Source organism: Cornus florida, unplaced genomic scaffold, assembly GCF_030987335.1.
Source record: "Cornus florida cultivar Cherokee Brave unplaced genomic scaffold, ASM3098733v1 CherokeeBrave_3.0.0_Hap2_Chr07, whole genome shotgun sequence".
NCBI classification, from domain to species: domain Eukaryota; kingdom Viridiplantae; phylum Streptophyta; class Magnoliopsida; order Cornales; family Cornaceae; genus Cornus; species Cornus florida.
Window position 1 is genome coordinate 23,608,700 of NW_026775577.1, and position 10,817 is coordinate 23,619,516.

The window sequence follows — 10,817 nt, forward strand, 5'->3', positions numbered from 1 at the left end:
AGACTTGTAAAAACTCTTGGGAAGCATGTGGATGTTAATATGTTGAAGCAGGAAATAATATAAGGTTAAACAATAAACCTGTATGTGGGAAGTTGGATTATGCATTGAAACTGCTTACTGTTTTTCTAAAGCAATTTGATTTCTTTCGCATGATTTAAAATTGTTAATCATGTCTCAGTTGTGTTATGAGCATATAGTTATTATCTGGAAAAATAAATATACTTAGATGAAATTAATTGATGTTTAAATCTACTGTTTATTGCATCAGTTATGGTATTGTTTGGAGGTGTTAAATGTGTAGTCTTACTTTGTAAATTTGAAAGACTGTAATAGGATTTCTAAATCTTATATTGGATGCATAATTTGTCACACACATGTTAGACTATATTTATGCTTATTCTGGAGTATGGTTAATAAGTATCTATTACTGTTTTGTCAACTTTGTTAACTGGAGGATTGTATGTACCGGTATGGGATGGTGACATACTAGGTATGGACTAGTTCAAACACTAAGTCCTACCTAATTTGGATTAAGGTACGGATTAACCATATAGGTTAAGTCCATTACCTACTTATGTCATGTCAACAAAATAGTTGAATGACTTAATGTGGTTTTAAGATGGATAGATATACATATATCAGACCACTACACAGATGGATGGTATTTTGTATTAGGAGAAGTACGGACTTTATATATTAATTATATGGTACCATGGTATGAGCTTTAGTCTCAGGACCATGGTTAGGGCGTGTATATCGCATAGGATGGATAATTGGATATAGGTGTTGTTCCTTGGTAGGTCTAGGTACACATGACCACATTATGTGCGATTTGCATAGTATCTATACTCAGGCTGAGACAGACCTATTAGACTAGCGAACGTCCTATAGTGTATACTATATATACATATGGATTACTCTAGATATTGTTGGGCTATCTAGGATGTTTCTGCGTATCGAATTACTGTATGGATTGTAGTAGAATAAGACTTGCATGTGGGCTGACCCACTCTCTTATTTTTCAGGCGTTTGTCAGTTCCAGGGTTAGAGCTTGGACGTGCAGTGCAGATACAGACATTTATTCCTCCGACTACGTAGGAATCCTTTCTGTGTTTAGCTTTAGTTTCTACTTCTAATGTTTTAGTTTCTATTGGGATTTTTAATAAGGGGTCCACTGGATGGATTCCCGAGTTGTTAAACTTATGGAGTTTTGGAGTATCGGATTTTAATATTTATATTTTGAGGATTTTAAATTAGCAATCCTTCAATTTATTATTTTTATTTCTTATTTCACTTTGTATTCTTTGTTCGGTTACATATTGATTGTTTGATATTCCCTCGGGTTTGGGCTTGGGCCTAATCAACCCATGTCTCGGATCCGAGGGGTATCATAGTTGGTATCAGAGCACTCTAGGTTCAAGTGTCTCTAGGATTCTATCGTTTAAGACTTCCGTGTAGCGTTTTCTCTTGATTAGAGCTTAAGTTTAGGATTCATTGTATTCTTTACGGTTCGGTTTAATTGTACTGATGTCTGTCTTTCTGTGTTGACAGAATGGTTAACGCAAGAACCAGACAGAACAATCAGTAACGAAGGGAAGCGGCCCGTAGGCAGCGTTAGGAGGATGAGGGTCAGTTCTATGAGGAGCAAGAGGAAGTTCAGTAGACTCGGGATCAGGGAGGAGATTCATCAACGACCTTATTGATCGGGCTATAGAAGCAGGGGTAACAGTTGTACTTTAAAATCAGCCTCAGGTACAGCCAGCACCGTTACCAGCACCGGTTGTTCAAACTGATACTTGGGAGAAGGCCAGGAATTCTTTCACAAAGTAGAGCCCACCTGAGTTCATAGGCTCCACCGATGCGAGAGCAGCTCACCAGTGTAAACAGGACATCGAGCGACATCTTCGCTTGGTTCAGTGCACGGAGGTTCAGAAGCAGATGCTTGCTACCTTCAAGCTAGTTGGGGATGCACTGTAGTGGTGGGAGTTAGCTACCACCATAGAGGAGAGGATGACATTGACTTATGATGAGTTCAGTGCACGCTTTGAAGAGAAGTACTTCCCTTATGTAGTTAGGGCAGCCATGAAGACTGAGTTTCTTAATCTGCAACAAGGGAACATAACTATGGCGGAGTATGAGCAGCAGTTCACACGCTTGTCTCTTTTTGCACCGGAGGAGGTGGATACAGAAGAGAAGAAGCACAACAATTTTGTTAAGGGACTGATGTGGTCTATCAAGAGAGCTATCACAGGTAGTCCAGCTTATACTACCTATGCTCAGGTGGTAGACGCCGCTCTACAGCAGTATCAGTTGACCGTGGATTTCAGACAGGCCAAGGGTGAGAAGCGGGGTGATAGAGACTCTGCGAATCAGTCAGTTGAGAAAGGGAATGGGAATGGTCATCGACAGAATGATAAGGGCAAATTCCAGGCACAACAGCCTTCAAAGAAGCACAAGGGTGGTTCAGATGCTCCCAGAAAGGTGACATCTATTCAGTGACAGCAGAATGGGGGACCACAGGCAGGACAGGGTCAGTCATAGGCTAACCGACAGAGAAGGCCATTTGGTACTTTCCAGGGTAGTTGCTATACTTATGGAGAGTATGGTCACACTTCCAGGTAGTGTCCTACAGCCAGACAGGGGCAGAGACAGGGACAGGGACAGCATGTGCAGTAGGGGCAGAAGACGCCAGTGCCATCACCAGCTCCACAGGTTCCACGGATTTAGGGACAAACATATCCGGCTTTACCGGCACTGCTATAGCCTCAGGGACAGGCACCGCAACAGTTACATTATGGCAGGGTGTACAATCCTATGCCACAGGATATGCAGGCACCTCAGGCTGTTGAGGGTAAGTTTCCTATTCATGGTTTACTTGAACGTATGTTATTTGATACGGGTGCTACACACTCATTTGTAGTTAGGACTTTTGTTACTTTATCTGGGATGAGGACGAGGGTATGCACTAGACCTCAGGGTATTTCTATACCATTAGGCGACACAGCCATTCTATATGAGAGTGATGGGCCAGTGACACTAGATATCGGCAGACTCAGATTTTTAGCCAATCTATTGGTCCTGGACATGCACACTTATGACATGATATTTGGGATGGATTGGATATCTCACTACCATGCTCAAGTTAATTGTTTTATAGGTTTATTATATTTACCATACCCGGTTAGGATATATACGTTATAGCTATGCCACATTGTAGCAAGGTCATTAACACCTATTTATTCCATATAGAGAAGGAAACGAAGGAGGGGACTACTATATCATTGGATAACATACCGATTATACAGGATTTTTCGGATGTATTTCAGGAGATTCCAGGATTGCCGCCTAGTCGCGAGATCGACTTAGCTCCGGGCACTACGCCTATTGTTAGGGCACCTTATAAGATGGCACCAGTAGAGATGAGAGAGCTGAGGGATCAGATTCAGCAATTACTTAACCAGGGTTTTATTCGTAAGAGTACGTCACCCTACATAGCACCGGTCTTGTTTGTGAAGAAGAAGGATGGTTCGCTTCGCCTGTGTATAGGTTACAGGGAGTTGAACAAGGTTACTATTCATAACAAGTATCCTTTACCCAGGATTGATGATCTATTTGATCAGTTAAGGGGAGCCACATACTTCTCCAAGATTGATTTGCGTTCTGGATATCATCAGTTGAGGGTTAGGGAGTAAGATGTTCCTAAGACAGCATTTCTTACGAGATATGGATCTTATAAGTTCCGTGTCATGCCATTTGGGATGACTAGTGCACCAGCAATTTTCATAGACCTGATGAACCGAGTCTTCAGGGCTTATTTGGATCAGTTTGTCATTATTTTCATTGATGATATCTTGATCTATTCTAGGTCAGAGGATGATCATGCTAGACATCTACGGATCATGTTGCAGACGCTTCGTGAGCACCAATTATATGCCAAGTTCGAGAAATGTGAATTTTTGCAGTGGGAAGTGAAATTTCTGGGTCATGTGGTGTCAGAAAGGGGAATAGCAGTGGATCCAGCCAAGGTTTCAGCAGTGGTTGAGTGAGGATAGCCTACTTCACCTATAGAGATTCGGAGTTTTCTCAGATTGGCAGGATATTATCGGAGGTTCATCCAGGGGTTTTCTAAGATAGCTGGACCACTCACACACCTAACTAAAAAGGGTGTACAGTTTGTGTGGGATGAGCATTGTCAGTGAGCTTTCGATGAGCTCAAAAGGAAGTTGACTTCTGCACCGGTTCTGTCTATTCCACAGAGCGGGATTGAGTATCTTGTTTACACGGATGCTTCGTTGCAGGGCCTTGGATGTGTTTTGATGCAGGAGGAGCAACCGATTTCTTATGGATCTCGGAAGCTTAAACCTCATGAGCTTAATTATCTAACATATGATTTGGAATTGGCAGCAATGGTTTTTGCCTTACGTATTTGGAGGCATTATCTGTTGGGTGAATCTTTCAGATTATTTAGTGATCACAAGAGTCTGCAGTATCTGTTCACTCAACGGGAACTGAATATGCGACAGCGTAGATGGTTAGAGTTTGTCAAGGATTATCAATTTTCTATATAGTATCATCCAGGGAAAGCGAATATGGTGGCAGATGCATTCAGTCGCTGACCTGTTGGTAGTCTTTCTGCTTTATTCACCACTGAGTGGAATGCTTTGAGGAATGTGGATGAGTTGTTGGATGCTTTTATGGCTTGCTTAGTGGTTACACCTTCCATCATTCGCAAGGTTCTGCAAGCACAACTCACGGATTAGCAGTGCATTGACAAGGTTGCAGAGATAGCTTCTGGGGAGGTTCCATTTTACCATATTAGGACTGACGGAGGGTTAAGGTACAAGGGATGTTTAGTGGTACCTTCTGCTGATGATTTGAGGAAGGACGTGGTGACTGAGACTCATCATTCTGAGTTTTCTGTTCATCCAGGCAGAGACAAGATTTATCAGGATATGAAGCGGCAATTTTGGTGGGCAGGTATGAAGAGAGACATTGCTTTTTTTGTTTCTCAGTGTAGTACTTGTCAGATGGTTAAAATTGATCATCAGAGGCCGCCAAGAGCTCTACAGCCACTACCGATACGGGAGTGGAAATGGGAGAGCATTTCTATGGATTTTGTGGAAGGATTGCCCAATTCTTTCAAGGGTCATAATTCCATTTGGGTCATCGTGGATAGATTAACCAAATCAGCTCATTTTCTGCCTATTCGCACTGATTTCACTTTGGAGCAGTTGGCGAGGCTTTACATTTCGGAGATTGTGAAGCTACATGACATCCCATTGTCTATAATATCGGACAGGGATTCGAGCTTTGTGTCTGGTTTTTGGAAGAGCTTTCAGCAGGCTTTGGGTATAGAATTACATCTTAGCGCTGCTTATCAACCTCAGACTGATGGACAAACAGAGAGGGTGAATCAGATCATGGAAGATATGCTTCGGTCCTGTGTTCTTGACTTCAAGGGTCACTGGGAGGATTATTTGCCACTTGTGGAGTTTGCTTATAACAATAGTTTCCAAAAGACTATTGGTATGGCACCATTTGAGGCATTGTACGGTCGACCGTGTCGATCGCTGATAAGTGCTGAAAAGTATATATTTAAACCCCATAAGCTTAGGCATTCTAGTACCTGTATCTATCTTACTTTACCGTTTTTAGATTGATTTCGTATTATTTTTATTTTCAGGTACTTATCCTAAAAATAAGCTAACTCAGTCAAATAAGAGCAAAAATGAAGCAATTCTGGGATAAATCAAAGAAATGGGCCAAGTGGAAGCAAAAGGAAGAAAAATGTGGAAATTAACATCTTCGATCGATCTCAGATCAAAGTTCAATCGATCCAACATGATCGATCTCAGCACTTCAAGATGGATCAGAGCCATGATGAAATGTTCAGAGATCTCAAAAGTTCGATCGATCCAACATCATTCTTTGATCGATCGAATTGCTTTGTCCTTATCCAAATGATTGATCTTATCTAGTTATACCACCCTACCAACCACTTTTGTCCTTTTCCCAAAAATATCTTCAAAATATCTCAAATTTGTCTTTATCGAAAAAGCGCCACCAATGAAGATCGATCCAGCCTAAGTTCGATGGATCTCAGCCATGTTCGATCGATCCAAGTCCAAGGTTCGATCGATCGAACTTCCTCCAGTGCGAAAAAGTTAAATTTCCAGCTCATTGAAAGTTGTCCTTTATCCAATCATTAGGGAATATTGTGTGCACGACCCCAGCTCATTTTGGGTGTCATTTAACCTACCTATATAAGGATAAGGATTGTTTTTTACAAGGGGGAGCTGATATCATATCATATCATCTCTTGGAGAGCAAGCTTAGAGGAGGAGAAGGCTAGAGACATCATTAGACACTCTTCATCATCCAATGAGCAAATCTGTACCATGGAGTTAGCCCTTGAGGGTTGGAAAAGCACTACTATGAGTGGCTAGACATCCTCTTGGGGCTAGAGTTAGCCCCAAGCATGCTTTCTACATCTTGCTTTTGTGTATTATTGAGGGATTAGTGTTGTAATACATGTTTTGACACTTATATATATATAGATCTTGTTTATTCAATGATTTATGTGGTTTAATGCTTCCAATTGATCATTTCATTCTATCCATATGTCTATGTATGTTAGAATAGATGTTCATGTGTTTGTCTCTATTTCTTGTGTTATTGATGCATGTCTATGTGTATTAATGCTATAGATCTAGAGATTGTCAAAACATAGTGCTTAAAAGAATGCTCTTGTGATTTTCTAGATGGTCCATGCTCATTTCTTGATGGATTGTGCCTCTCCCTTAGCTTAATTAGTTTAATTTCATGTCATTAGCTTAATTGTAGTGTAGTGGTAGCGTAGTTGTTAGTGGGAGGACAATCCATGCTTGTTGTTTGATGTTCCATACTTTTGAATGCAAGTGACATATGTCTCTAACCTTGTGGTGTATTTGGCTTGTGAGCTTAATGAAAGGATTAATGACTTGCTAGATATATTATGCTTTTTACATGCTATTTAGACAATAAATACTTAATTGCTAGATATATTGTACTTTTCACATGTTGATTAGACAATGTATGCTTAATTGGTTACCCTTGCTAATTGAATCAATCAAACACACACACACACACACACACATCAATAGTGCAACACACATTACCCTCATTAGTCACTAATCAAGGGTGTAGAAAAGCATTGCTTGGGGGTAACCTCTAAACCCTAAGAACTCTCTCTTTCTTTCTTACTCCTTATTGCATTTAATTATTTAGTTTAATTTGCTCTTTAGTTTAATCAACCAACCAACCATTTGTTTGATCACTTGACCTACTAACCCTAATAGCGATTCCATAACCAAGTACGACTCCAATCCCTTGAGATGATCCCTACTCACTCTCGCTACGTTAGTAGTAATGGTGGTAGTGGTTTTACAAATTTAAACTTGACCAAAAAGGCTTTTCTTGAACCACATATTCACTACATCAATTTGGTGTGTAGGAACGGCCCTCTGTCAAATTTTGGCGCCGTTACCGGGGATTAGGCAACATCGTATTTATGGAATTCATTAGGAATTAGTACTCTTTTGATCGTGTCTTTACTTTGTTTTTATTTTTCTTTTGATTACTTATTGTGTTTGTTCATCTTTGACAAAGAGCATTGAGCTAGGCAAGCAAAGAAGCATTCAAGCAAAGGAGCTAAGCAAGCAAGGAAAAATGCTAAAAATTTAAAAAAACTGCTAAGCTAAGCAATTAATTTAGAGTTGAAATGCTATAGGACCTTTGTGAGACTTTCTTTACTTAATCCCTTAGTTAAATCGTCGGCCCGCGTGGAGGCTTGTTTTTAATTTCTTAGATAAATCGTGAGCCCGCGTGGAGGCAATCTTAATTGTTCTTTGCATCATTGTTGTTAAAGCATAGGAGTATGGGTTAAGTGTTTGTGGAGGAAGTTTCATTGAAATTGTTGTGAAGTTGAAATGTTTGTTTATTCATTGTGTTTATATGTTTTCACATTATGCATGCATGGTCGTAGATCACTAAGACCAACTCTTGTCCCTCTTGATTTGCATCTTGAATCCGTAATTAGAAATCCTAGGGGAAGAGGAAGTAGTTCTACCCGATCCATTACATCAATGGAAGGCCATAATGAAGAGAATGTAGAGGACCTTGGTCACATAGACCAACAAGGTATCCTTCATCCAAATGTGTATCATGAGAACATTCAAGCACCATTAGGCATACCTAGGCCGTTCATTCACCAACCACAACAACAACAAGGCCAAGTTCCATTTGGAATGCCAAGGCCAATGTATGCTCGAGAACCTCCCATCATTCAAGGAAATTAAAATCAAGGTGCCCATGTTGCACCTCAAATTGTTAATCCTCCACTTGCTTTAAGAGATCACTATGTGCCTAATGAATATAATGCACCCACATGCATTCAATTGCCACCATTTAGAGCACATCACTATGAAATTAAGCCACAAACCATTCAAATGCTTCCTAACTATCATAGACTTCCAAGTGAAGAACCTTACAAGCATTTGGATAAGTTTCTTAAAGTATGTTCCACCGTAAAATATACGGACATGCCGGAAGAGGTTTCAAGACTCAAAATTTTTCATTCACCTTAAAAGACAAGGCAAAGTATTGGTTTAACAATCTTAGGCCTTTTTCGATCACTTCTTGGGCAGAAATGCAACAAGAGTTCTTAAAGAAATACTATCCGGTTTCTAAGACCTACGCTATGAGAACCTCAATTCGAGAATTTTCACATGGGGATGGAGAAACGTTTTATGAGGTATGGGAATGCTTCAATGAATTGCTTAGGAAATGTCCACATCATGATATGCCCAAATGGCAATTAGTTCCATATTTCTTTGAGAGCTTATTGGACAATTACAAAGGTATGGTTGATGCTTCCATAGGTGGCTCATACATTGATAGGCATAAGGATGACGTGTGGCGTCTTTATGAGAGCATAAGAGAAAATTCTTTGCATAGAACATTATCATCCAAGAATGGTAGAAATTCACAAGGTAGGAAGAGTGTTGGCTTACATCAAGTCAACCACTCAAATGAAATAGCTGACGAAATGAAGTCCTTATCTCAAAGATTTGATCAATTCTTGATTAACCAAAATTTGACAAACCAAGTATCTTCCTTCCCTAACCATTCTCATTGTGCACCAAATGAAACGTGTATGACTTGTTCTAGTGTTCTTCATTCTATTTCTCATTATCCTCATGGATAAGTGTAAAATGAACCTAATGAACAAGTCAATGCAACTTTTGTGAACCAAGGGAACAATCCATATGGTACTCATTATAATCCAAGTTGGAGGAATCATCCAAATTTCTCTTGGAAAAACCAAGGAAAGGGCTCAAACCCTTCCCAGGGCAGTTTTCAAGGGAAGTATATTCCACCTCCACTTCAAAACCAAGGATCCCAAGGTTATAGACCTTATCAATCATAAGGGAATCAATTTGCTAATTCTTATTTTCCTAACCAATCTTATCCCCAAGGAAATACTAGAAGTCCCGCCTTTGAAGAAAAAGTTTTGAATGCTTTGGGCACTCTTAAGGCAAACACACAATTGCTTCATTCTCACTCTCAATCTATTGCGAAGCTAGAAACCCAAGTAGGGCAAATAACAAGCACTCTTAATGCAAGAGAGAAAGGAAAGATGCCTATTAATGCCCCACCTAAGCAACAATGTGTTGTGGAAACCCATTCCTCATCGGAAGGCCACACCATTGAACATGTTAATGCGGTGACTACCTGCGGAATGGTAGGACTGTGGACAATTAAGTTGGAATGTCCAATAAAGAGAGTGAACTGGTGCAACCTCAAGTTATCAACGTCCGGTTTCATAACCCATTCCACCTTCATTGCATAAACATGATCTTGTGAATGAGAAAACTTCAAAATGTGATTTGAATAATGATTTTGAAAATGATTTGAAGAAAGATTTGCAAAAAAATGAATTTAAAAAGGTTTTATTGAAAAATGATTTGAAACAAAACGATTTGAAAAATTCTTGTGTTGAAGAGACTTCAAAGAAAAATTCTGAAAAAGTGTTTGAACCAAAAGTTCCATTTCCGGATGCCTTAAAAGGATCCATTTCAAAAGACAAGCAAAAGGCAAAAACCAATGAAATCATGGAAATGTTTAGGCAAGTAAAAGTTAATCGTCCACTTCTAGATACAATCAAGCAAATTCTGGCTTATGCCAAATTCTTGAAAGACTTGTGCACCCAAAAGTGGAAGAACAAGAGCCAAACACCAAGAAAAGTGGTTTTGACCGAGCAAGTAAGCTCAATTTTGCAACATAACACCTTGCCAAAGTTTAAGGACCCCAGTTCACCTACTACATCATGCATTATTGGTGATCATATCATTAATCGGGCGCTTCTTGACTTAGGAACAAGTGTTAACCTTCTTCCATACTCGGCTTATGTCAAATTGAGCCTAGGTAAATTGAAACCGACGTCGGTAGTTTTACAACTTGCCTACCGATCTATTAAGAAGCCTAGGGGTATAATTGAGAATGTTTTGATAAAGATTGACAAATTCTTCTTTCCCGTTGATTTCGTTGTCATTGACATGGAACCGGTCTCCAATCCTAAGAGCCAAATTCCCGTTATCCTTGGCCGTCCTTTCTTGGCAACCGCTAATGCCAACATCAATTGTAGGATGTGGATAATGAAGATCTCATTTGGCCACATGAAGGTGAAGTTGAATATCTTTAATCCCACACCCAATTCATTTGACAAATATGAAGGAGAGGTTAATGTTGTAGACAAATGTCATGATACTCAATGTCAA

The 10,817-nt window shown here is 39.8% G+C and overlaps 1 pseudogene; it reads right to left on the reverse strand.

Moving 5' to 3' along the window:
• Window positions 1-8,742: 8,742 nt before the first annotated feature.
• Window positions 8,743-8,841, reverse strand: LOC132267921 (small nucleolar RNA R71; annotated as a pseudogene).
• Between the last annotated feature and the right edge of the window lie 1,976 nt (window positions 8,842-10,817).